We start from the raw sequence: 11,730 nt of genomic DNA, 5'->3' as shown, positions 1-11,730 counted from the left end.
TTTTTTTTATGTCATAACCTTCTTGATTTTCAAATTGTCTTTTTTTGTTGTTCATCTGCTCTTTCATTTTTATCTGATCAGTCTAAAGAATGCCTGCTTCTCTATGAAGAGCAATATAGAGAGAAAATCCAGGAAAATTGTGCATCACTGTTTGTCCCATGGTTCTTCATTCCACATCTGAGAAGGGAGTTTCCTCATTCATATTGCAATTCTCGAAATGTTTTTAACTTGGAGAAGTACTCAAATATTAATCTACTCAAATGCATCCACACAAGCAAGCACAGATATTAACACTAGGGGAAAAAAAGCAGCCAAAAACGTGTGTGAATTAATTGTGAATCACACAGTACAATAGTACATTTGTTTTCTTAAAAAGAGCAAAAAAAGCCTTTCTCACTGCCATTCTTATAATCACCTGAAGAGTTTAGTTTCACATGTCAGAGAACTAGAGGATTTGACCTAGTTGCTAGATTTAAGGCAAATAAGACATACAAAGGAAGAAGCTGGAGGTTTTCAAGACAGGACGTTGCCAGGGTTACAGGAATTTGCTCATGCAATCCTCTCCACCACACTTGAACTCTTCCAGAAGTGCTTCGTGTGCCTGCACACTGAAATAAGTGTATACACCAAGGTCTTGAGAATGTAATTTCTAGACGAGGAGAAACACAAGATGCTGTATTCAACACTGTTTTCAGCTCATTTTGTTCCTTATTCCTTATCAACCCAAATAGTCTACATTAAAAAAAAAAAATAGAAAGGAAATAGAAAGGAAAGGAATGAGATGATCTTGGTTTGAGGGAGCTATTCAGGTGGTCAAGACATTTTGGTACTATTTCCAGAATGACATCATTTGAGCAGCATCTTAATATTTCATACTGGACTTCATGGTAGTACTGAAGAGTTGCAGAAAAGTAAACCTACTTTTTAAGTGTGTATTCATTCATTTCACCTTATCAGTATCCAATCAAAATATTTGTTATAAAAGAGTACACTGCAAAACTCCTTTAGAATAAGACAAATGTTAAGATCTGAACCATGTGGATCTTCCCTGGCCCTGGGCTTATACCACAGGTCCCTGTCCCCTGTGGCATCCCTTGCCACACAGCATTCTCGTCATTGTCACATCCCAGTTCTGCCTGCCCCTGTGTCCTGTGTGAACCTCAAACTCACATTGCAGCAGTTTCTCTGGAAACAGGACACGACTCCTGTCATTCCTGGCTTCCTCTGGGACTGTTGGTGGATCCTGCCTCTGTCACCAACCCACCCCTACTCAGACCCTGTGGGACAGCGCCCATTGCAGAGGGCAAACTAAACCTGAGCTCCAAAGGCACCAAGAGATGACAACTCTGTGCAAAGAAAGCTCAAGTCCTGTGAGAGCTGTGTGAAATTGAGTCTTTCTCTCTCTTTCATTCTTCTACACCCCTCTGATTTTCCAGGCTGGGGATCAGCCCAACTTGGCACAGTCTGTGGGGAGCCTGACACAGCTTTTCTGCTGGACTGTCCTTTGACAAAGAAGAATTATGGTAGCATATGCAGTAGTTAGTCTTGAAAACCTATGGGAAGGTTTATTCTACCTGGGAAGGTGCTTCTCTTGCCTTATTACAACCACCACACCACAGCAGTTACCAATCATGCCTCTGAGCTGCCCTGGGTATCTACAGGGCCCAGGAGAAACCAGCAATATATGAAGCTTGATTTCATCTCAGAAACATCAAGTAGGTCTCTGGATGCTGATTGCTACAGATCTTAGCACACCACAGGGTGTCAGGAGCTAACCTCAGTTTCCATGGATGCCCCATAAGGCATCCCTTTCCTCAGACTGTGCTTCTAATTCTAGTCTTTGCTTTATTTTTCATTAATTATCCCATTGATTTATGCAGAAAGCTGTGAGGATAGGTTGTTTTTGGCGTCAGCAACTTAAAAAAAAAAAAAAAAAACTTCATTAAGGAAAGCCAGAGATGTGGTTTGTCTGAGGCCCATAGGGCCAGAACCAAAAGACCTGTGAGACCCATTAGTAAGGTTGAGACCAGAATGATCTCATGTGCTGTATTCTCATTACAGAAATGCACCTCAGCAAAGGGTTAACATTACTTAAGCATGTTTCATCTGGGGTTTTGTGAGAACACTTAGTGCACTTCCCAGCACACCTTGAGTTTTGAAGGACTCACAGAGGAAGGGGACAGAAGCAGGTTCAGCCTGCTACAGGCACTCTGCCACTGTGACTGCATTGTGGTGTCACACAGATGTAATCCCAACAGTCCCAGTGCTGTGCAGGCATGTACATCCAAATGAAATGCAGTTCAGAACAGAGGCATTAGGCCTTGCCTTGCATCATGGCACACAGCCCAGCCCAGCTGCTTTTTGCACAACCTGGCCCCAGAGCCTCTGGATTCCTGACTCCACAAACAGCTCCTTGTGCTCAGCAGCAGAGCAGAAGGGCAGAACGAGAGCTGTTCATTCACCACCTGCTCCTTAAGGAAGCTCTCCTGGTTCCCAGCCCTGCCTTAATACAGAGCAGGGTGTTTGTGGGGTGTAGAAGAGAGTTTCTGAATCCCTGGAGGAGGAGATGAGGTCAAAGATTATGCTGGAGTGAAGAGCTGGGGCAGGAGAACTTATTGTATGACCTTGAATTGCAGTGTTCACTGTGGAGACACATCACAGGCTCATCACCTCTCCTTTGTTGCTGTTCCAGCTGAGCACTCAATGTTCCAATTCTCTCCTAATCAGCATCAGCCTTTGTGAGAAACACAGAAAGTTTCCCTTTTTCTAGATACATCAAAATGACGCCTTGCTTTCATCTCCTTCCTGTAGAGAAACAGGGAGAGAAAGACCTGCTTCCATCTCTGTCCCTATACTAGGAGCCATTTAGTGCAGCCTTATTGACAATACTCAGAAAAAAATCTAACTCACTGCCTTCAGAACTGAAAAACAGGAATAGCATAAAATCTGTCACCACTTTAAAAGCTCTTTACTGGACAGCCCTTACACCCAGCATCAGAACAGAGGCATGTCCAGGCAGACAATGACTTAAGATGCAGTGGGACAAGGTTACAAAACCTAGGCCACTCCATCTCATTTGTTCTGAAGTTTATCTCCATAGTCTTGGACTCACCAAGTAACTACAAACACTCACTGAACAGAGATTGTTTTCTTGAAATGAGGGTCTAGTACTGTATGACAGTCAGCACTAGCAGAACCATAGATAAAATACCCCAGCTAGATAGAGATAATATGTCTGCTAGACAATAAATGTATTTTTGCAAGCATTCCCTTTTGGAACTCTTGAAAATCATGCAACATGGCTACTGAAATGCTTGGCTTAGCTACTGAATAGAGACAAGTTCAGATATCAAAAGATAGCATCAGTTTGTGGGAACTTTATTCCACGGTCTGATGGTCTGTGGGGCAGCCTAAGAGAACTTGTGCATGAAACAAGAAAACAGGCAAGTAAGCAGTGATCCTGACAAATGGCATAGCCACTTATTCTAATTAACTAAATTTAATTACCGGAGTCAGACAAACTGTCTTTCTACAACCAGCCAACAAAATCAATACCAAGGATTAGTCATAACAAATTTAGTAGTGGTGCCTGTTAGGAAAGTGGCTGGACATTTCTTATTAGAAGACTTGCACAGCTTCATCTGTATAAACTGAAATTGTCCATAGGTGATATCTAATTTTGACTAATTTTCCCAGAAAATTTTAGCAAAAAAGTATAATCATTTCCAAGAATCAAAGCAGTGAACAGGAACTGCTTAGCCATGTAACTTTCCAGGACAATTATTTCCACCTTCTTACTCTTTGCTTCAAAGGGGGTACTTAAAATGCAGTAGAAAGTGGAAGGTAGCTTCAGGAACTGGAACTGTGCTTCCCACAGGGTCTAGCTAAACTCAGCTAAGCTTCACAGTCCTCAGACACTCCACAGATGCTCTGAAGTGTTTGACAGCTGAAATGCCCAGAGGTACAGCCCTCCCTGAGGACAGTGCACCCATTTCCCTCACTGACGCAATCCAGAAAACCTCTCAACATGCGGGAGCACTGGGAAACTCCCCTGAACAGCTGCTGTGAGTCATTTGGGACCTACCTGGGATAAACAAAGAATTTGTACTTAATTAGGTGGCACTCAAGCAACCTGAGGAGAGGATGAGTTCTTTATGAATAAGGGATGCACGTCAAAATAACAAGAAATAAAAAAGACTGGTCAGGTACAGCAGATTCAGACCTAGACCTGGGACAGGACATAGACAAGCCAAAGGGCCAAAAGCTCAAGAACTGGGCCCATGGGAACCCCATGATGTTAAACAAGGCCAAGTGCAAGGTGCTGCACCTTGGTCAGGGCAATCCCCAGTATCCAAAGAAAAGCTGGACATGAGCTGGCAAAGTACTCTTGCAGCCCAGAAAGCCACCTGTAGCCCAGGCTGCATCAAAAACAGTGTGGCCAGCAGGGCCAGGGAGGGGCTTCTGGCCCTCTACTCTGCACTCACGAGACCCTACATGCAACACTGCCTCCAGCTCTGGGGTCCCTGGCATAGGAAGGACATCAGCCTGCTGGAGTGAGTCCAGAGGAGCCCATGAAAACAATCAGAAGGCAGCAGCACCTCTCCCATGAGGGCAGGTTGAAAGAATTGGACTTGTTTAGCCTGGAGAGAAGGCTTTGTGGTGACATTATAGTATCTTCCTAAAGGGAAAAGTACCTAAATGGGGCTACAAGAGAGCTGGGGAGGAACTTTTTACAAGGACATGTAGTGATAGGACAAGGAGTAATGGCTTTGAACTGAATGACAGTAGGTTAGGTTTGATTAAATATTAGGAAGAAATTCTTGACTGTGAAGGTGTTGAGGCATTGGAACATGTTGGCTAGAGAGATGGTGGGTGCCCCATCCCTGGTAACATTCAAGTTGAGGCTGAACAGGGCTCTGAGCAGCCTGATTTAGTTGAAGATGTCCTTGCTCACTGCAGAGGGGTTTGGTCTAGATGATCTTTAAAGGTCTCTCTTAACTCAAACCATTCTATGATTTTATCCTGAGACAAGCACTCAGGTGGCGGCTCTAGTCCATATTCTGTGGAGGCTCTCACACATATCAGTATCCTCTCCAAGGTGGTTTCCATGTAGACAAAATTGCCTCAGTGAAAGCCAGAGAGAAACTTCAATGCAGTGCAATGAGGAACTCCAGGACAAGGGGAAGAACAGGGACTCAAAGGAAGCAGAGGATATGGCACATCACTAGACAGGAGAAAATACTGCTGTGAGTGACAGTAAAAAGATTAATATTGCTTATAAAAGCAGAATTATAATCAATACATATTAAAATGTCAGTAAGGCAAAATAAACACATTAATTTTATTAATCCTTTTTTTACCATGTGTGCTGACTATTCCTGGCCCACAACAGAAGAGGCGACCAAGCTCTATCTAACCAGGCAACAAAGCCATCAATAACCCTGTGAGCACTATGCCTAAGGGAATTGTCTCCTAACCCATTTAAGTCCCATGATCTTAAGAGTAGCCGTCAGAGCAGACCTTGATGATCTTTTCAGGCCACTGGGGAAGAAATAAAATTGAACACTTCATTATCTGGTTTGCTGTGGGTTTGGGCTTGTTTTTTGGGGGAGTTTTTTTTCATTTCTTATTTGAGAAATCCTGCCTTTAAAGGACTGTCTTCAAAATCTTTCTACTCATTTCCTTGGGCGGGGCCTTCAAAGATAAATGCAACCATGATAATATATGTCAACAGAAATGACAAACCATTTTTTATCACTTCCTTGCTGGAGAGGAACACTTCTCCATCCCAGTGAGGAGAACTGATTGGAGTTCTACTTAATCAGTCCTGTACCAGCTGTTATGTTAATTTAATATTCACTAGAAGACAATTTAACCTGCTCTGGGTTACTTTACCCCGAGGTGGACAAAAAGACCTCATATTTGCTGCACCTGGGGGAGCAATCACCTCTGAAATTATCACAGGTATTCCAGCAGGAGTGATCTGTCTTCAGCCTCAACTTATGTTGTGCAAATTCTTAGCACAAGTTTGTGTCCCAGAGCATCTGTTTGCTGCCAAAATTTAGTCCTAGTATTGCAAAAACAAAACAAAACAAAAAAGAGAGAGAGAAATGAGGTAAACACAACAGGTGCTGCTGTATTTCAGTTGTTGTCAAACATTTGGGCTGGAAATGTTGGGTAGCATACAAACACTGAGAGATGAACAAAGTAATCTCCAGTCTTTACTCCTACTAGGGTTCCCCGTGATACCTGTCTGTTATGGGACAAGCTCAGCTAATTTCCTGTGTCTCCTCTCCTGTGAAACTGAATTCTGAAAATGCATGAAAAAAACTCCAGCAAAAGCAATTCAAACATGAATTAAATCATGCTTTGTAAAGAAAGTAACATAAATATGCATGGACAAAAAGGCCAGACACAGGGAAAGCATTAGAATGCAGCACACAGACAGGCAACTCTCTTAGTTTCATCTCAAAATAATTTAGCTTTAGTGTTCTTAAAAAAGCAGGTGTCAGTATACAATACTGAATCAGACATGCAGAGCTGTGACTGATGAGAAGCTCAGCCAGCAGTCCAACTTGGCATTCCTGCTCTTTTGCCCCATCAGACAGAGCCCCTGATGTGTCTGCTACTTGTATATAGCAGTCATGAAGGCAGGCATTGTCAGAACTACACCATCTCCCTTCAGCTTCCCTATCTGCACTGGTGGGAAGGAAGCCATGAAACAACTGGAGACACATTTAATTCTTACCGTCTCAGTTCATTCTTCACAAAACAGGTTGAAAACCCAAAATCTTGTTTCAATCTATGCTAGCTATCAGATAACCTGATTATTTTCAGGGCAGTTTTTTAGCTGGCTCACATCTTGGGGAAAAGCCATGGTGAAAGGACTGTTCCAGAGCCACCTTTAGGAACTGCTGATGTGGTTTCAGAAATAGCAAAGGACTACTCCCATTTCAGACAAGTATGAGAGGGAGGGAAGACTTTGCTCTCTTCATCTCAAATTGCAGCATTTAATGGTGTCAGTAGTGCAGAGCTCAAGTCTGGCTGACAGCCCCTCACGTAAGTTGTTCCGTGGCAAAGAAGAAAACTCAGGAGACAAAAACCCAGGCAGGCACCACACCAGTGATTCTCCTCCCTTGGCAGGCACATCTGGCTTTAGGGGGTGTAAGGCTCATCTTAAGGAAACTACAGCAAGCAGTGTGAATAACTTTTTTCCATATGCTAGTTCATTTTTGATTTGCTGCCAATTTTTTTTTATTAGAAGCATTGTTATAACACTTTGATACAAGAAAATAATCACTGATGGGAGCTAGTAATTATTCATTGCAGATTTCACAAGGAGGAAAGAAAAAAATGACAAAACATTGGCTGCAGCATAGCCCATTAACTTAATGCCTTCAAATTCTCTTCAGCTTTCATCTCTTTTTATTTTAGTTACGTTTCTCTGTGGCCTCCTGTGGTTCTTGATCCCTTCCATCCAAAAGGCATGTATTAAACCTTAGAGCTGTATCGGGCCTTTTCCCAATGAACAACTGTCAAAAAAAAACAAAAAAGGGGAAAATATGAAAAATTGACAACTTTTTAAATTAACTTTTTAAAGTCACTGCATAACCTTACCCTCTGGCTTGTCTTACTTCCAGCTCCAAACATCTCCTATTCATGTAACAATCCATAGGGAATATTTTTGTTTTCATGCAATTTATCTTCTTGGTCTTATTTCAACATGCATTTGTTGTCATCCTTGTAGAAATAAAAAATGTTGCTGTTCATTATAAGAACATGAACCTTCAGCAGAAAAAAGCCTCGTGGGGTTCATATGTGTCTGTTCCCTCTAGTCCTAATCTCTTCCTTTTATCCTTGGAATGAGAAAGCATAAAATATGGCTGTTTGAAGCCATATTTTAAATATGGCTGTTTGAAGGAAGCCTTATCTTTTCCAACCCCAAGAGGCTAAAATGCTCCATAAGGAGTCCTTCCTTGCAGCTGTCTTGATGCACAGATGTTTGACTCTCTCCATAGGACTGGTTTGCTGGTGACAGGACAGATGTGTGTGCTCTGCGCCTCACCCCTGAAAGCCACCAAATGAAACCAGAGCAAGGATTTGGATATTTAAGCAGCACATGCTCTCTAACCCTGAGCTCTGTGAATAATGACAAAGTTTAAAAGCCAAAGCTCTCATAGCCTCATACCTTTGTCATCATGAGCCATTTCACTTTGATAAATTGCTTTAGTGCTTCTGTGTCTCTCATGGCCAAAGCCAGCCTTTATCTAAAGACCCACCAATTTTGGTGACACTCATACCCAGATTTTCACAGTGTGCTAAAATCTTTGTAATATCTGCTTCCATTTATATCGATGAGGAGATCTGGCCTCTTAATGGGTGTATCATAGTGAGACTAGAGAAAGCCTAATGAAATCCATGCTGGGATATTTCATTATCCTGCAGGCAATAAAGCCATCAAAACAAAGCCATTCATTATCTTTCCTATTATGGAAGAAAACAAGTGAGCTATATCATTTAGATTATCTCATTGTCCTCCCTGTTCAAAAATGATAGCAGCAAAATGAACATTAAAAAAGGCAATGTATATTATTCACTTGTTTCTTTCCACAGTAAGAAAGCAGTGCCTTAGAAGGAAGAATAAGCTTGAGGGCTCAGCTGCATAAAAATTGCCTATTTTACAGCTCATTGCATTTTTAAGTAATATTATAGTGTAATTTGGCCTTTGGGATACAGTTTTACATAGGGTAGACTAGCACTTGCAATTTTTTTTTAATATTCTTTTCCCCAAATATGTTACACATAGCCAAATTCAATATTTGAATTTTCAAATCTGCACTAAGTGGAAATGACTATGAGCATACATGACAGTAGGCTGCTTCTGGACTCCAAAAACATAATTGTTTCTGAAGTGACATATTAAACACTTCAGATTTGCTCATCTCTATTGTCTATCTTTTTAAAACAGATTATAGGATCTTTATGATAAGAGCTCTGTCACACTGACATGCCATAAGGCTGTGATTGTAGTAAGAGATTTGGGGCATTAAAAAAATACAATTATTATAATAATTTTTGTCCTGTTTTCATAAAAAAATATTTCTCTGACTGCAGCATTTTTCCCCATCCCTTCCTCAGTCTGTCAGCTCTCACAACTTTCAGGAAATTTTCAAACAAGTGCAACAAAGAAACATGGGTGTCAGAAATGCTGAATTCCTCCAAACTTCGTGGGAATAGGCCAGAAATACCTAGGTAAAAGGCAGCTATTACTGCCAAAAGACACAGAGAGCTGGGCAAGTGCATTGGCTACACTGCTGCCAAAGCAAGCCTTGGTAGGAGCACTTCTGGCCTGAAGTCACAGGCAACTGCTCTGGGGCTTACCCCTCATCTCTGATGGCAATGAGAATGCTTGAAAAGGATTTTTAATGTGCTCCAAAGCACACATCTTCTACAGCTATCTAGAACACAATAAAAATAACACCTCAGCTGCAGAATTGCCAATGGTAGCATGGGAAAGACATCCAGTATAGACACTGTGTTTATTGAAGATTGCACTAGAAGTAGACCAAGGCAACTGTGGAGTAGGTTCAGCCACTGTTTGAATCAAACAAGGTTAGGATTTTACATCTAGGGAATGCCTTTTCACAGTTTCCATGGCATTTTAATTTCAATTAAGCCAAATTGAGATTCCAGTCTCCTTGGCTGTGGGAAATAAACTGAAGCCAAAATATGTTGCTTAGAGGCAGTGACTGAAATCAAATGGAAATTCAGAAGAACATGTCATTATATTACCCATTTCTAGATGACTAAAGAAAACAGCAAATAAAAGAGCAGAATCATGTATTTTACTTTCAGACTGGATTCTCCTACAAATAAATAGCAAAATCCCCAGTTGGCAGTAAGGACAACCAGACTATGTGAAAGCAAAAATATTCCAGGTTCCCCCTAATAAGAAATATTCCCACAAAGAATATGACCAGCACACATTATTTTTATAAAAGCTCACTTGCAATAAGATTTTTTTTTTTTTTAGCGGAAGAAATTAAAACTAGGAAGCAAAAAATGGTATTTTATCTCAGAAGGGGAGGGGACATTCTGGATCATGTTCTGGAATTCAATTCTTAATAAACAAAAGCATTATTAAATAATTATTAATTCAGGCAACTAAAATGGTTATCCTGTGATAGTGCCTCAGTCAGTCCTGTGTTACAGATTCACTGTAATATACCAATCTTTAATTGTACGTTGGCACTAGAAGGTCCTTTGTGGTAATTTAGCTTTAAAGCAATTAATTTGTCCTACCATTCTAAGCTTAGCTGAAAAGAGAAGGCCAAATACTGCCTTTGGGCACCTGAAGCTGGAAGCAAGGAATGGGGAACAAAACCTCTGCCTTGGATTTCTGGAGGATGGACCTTGGCCTGTTCAGGACACTGGTTCAGAGAGTCCCTTGGGAAATAGTCCTTAGGGGTCCATGGAGGCTGGACATATTTTAAATAAGGAAATCTTGATGGCACAGGAGCAGCTCATTTGTATGTGCCAAAAAATAAACCAGTGGGGAAAACCAGTCTCACTACACAGGAAGCTTTCCCTTGAACTCAGGGAAAAAAGAGAGAAGGGGCAGGCAATTCAGGAAGAGTACAAGGATGTCCTTAGGTCATGTGAAAAGAGAATTAGAAAGGCAAAATCTCAGCTAGAACTCAGTCAGGCCACTGCTGTGAAAGATAATAAAAAAGTGGTTTTATAAATACATTAACAACAAAAGGAGGGCTAGGGAAAATCTGCATCTTTTGTAGAGATGTGGAGGCAAACATTGTAACCAAGGGTGAGAAAAAGGCTGAAATGGAAAGGCTGGAATATGCCTTCTTTGCCTCAATCTTCAACAGAGAGATGGGACATCCTCTGGGCAACTGGCCCTGTGAGCTGGTAGACAAGGATGGGGAGCAGAATAGACACCCTGCAATGCAGAGGAAGCAGTTAGTGACCTGCTGTGCCTCTTAGATGCTCACAGGTCTATGGGGACAGATGGGATCCGGGGAACTACAGGCCTGTCAGCCTGTCCTCAGTGCTAGGAAAGATCACAGAGCTGCTCACCTTGAGTGCCATCCTGTGGCACATACAGGTCAGCCAGGGGATTGGCCCGGCCAGCACAGTCAGCCAACACAGCAGCATTTAGAAAAGGCAAGTCCTGCCTGACCAATCCGACCTCCTTTTGTGACAAGCTGACCTGCCTGGTGGGTGAAGGAAAGGCTGTGGATGTGTCTACCTGGACCTCAGTAAACCCTCTGACACGTCTCACAACATTTTTCTGGAGAAGCTGGCAGCCCGTGGTTTGGATGGGGGAGGACTCCTCCCCGGGTTAAGGACTGGCTGGTGGCTGGGCCCAGGGAGTGATGGTGAATGGAGAAAAATCCAGCTGGTGGCTGGTTACCAGTGGGGTCCCTTGAGGCTCATTGTTAGGGACAGTCCTATTTAATACCCTTATCAATGATCTAGATGAGGAAATCAAGGGCACCCTCAGTCAGTTTGTAGATGACACCAAGTTGTGCAGGAGAGTGTTGATCTGCTGGAGCATAGGAAGGCTCTGCAGAGGGATATGGATTTTGGGGGTGAAGTAGTGTTTTTACTAGCTCAAGATATATTGCTCAGAAAAACAAATTAAGTTTCAAGTACACAAGCTCTCCTTCAGATGACCCAAAAATTTGTCAAAACACTTCTAAATAAATATTTCCA

The sequence above is a fragment of the Zosterops lateralis genome (genome assembly GCF_965231275.1).
Source record: "Zosterops lateralis genome assembly, chromosome: 2".
In the NCBI taxonomy this organism is placed as follows: domain Eukaryota; kingdom Metazoa; phylum Chordata; class Aves; order Passeriformes; family Zosteropidae; genus Zosterops; species Zosterops lateralis.
This window is presented reverse-complemented; position numbering follows the sequence as displayed.